Raw genomic sequence first — 452 nt, 5'->3', positions numbered from 1 at the left:
GGGTGTCTGGATGCTGCATAGCTTTGACAACATTCAACTTAAACTTGTCCTCATTGACTCTCATGGTTACTTCCCCTTTTTGGACATCAATGAGGGTTCGGCCAGTTGCTAGGAAAGGTCTTCCTAGAATGAGAGTTGCACTCTTGTGCTCCTCCATTTCCGGCACCACAAAGTCAGTAGGAAAGGAAAATGGCCCAACCTTGACAATCATGTCTTCAATCACGCCTGATGGGTATTTAATGGACCCATCAGCAAGTTGAAGACATATCCTGGTTGGTTTGATTTCTTCAGTTAAACCAAGCTTTCTGATAGTAGATGCAGGTATTAGGTTGATACTTGCCCCAAGATCACATAAGGCTTGCTTGGTACAATTACCCTCTAATGTGCATGGTATCATAAAGCTCCCAGGATCTTTAAGCTTCTCAGGTAAGCTTTTCAGAATGACTGCACTG

Source organism: Arachis duranensis, chromosome 4 (genome assembly GCF_000817695.3).
Source record: "Arachis duranensis cultivar V14167 chromosome 4, aradu.V14167.gnm2.J7QH, whole genome shotgun sequence".
Lineage (NCBI taxonomy): Eukaryota > Viridiplantae > Streptophyta > Magnoliopsida > Fabales > Fabaceae > Arachis > Arachis duranensis.
Note: the sequence above shows the minus strand (reverse complement) of the source record.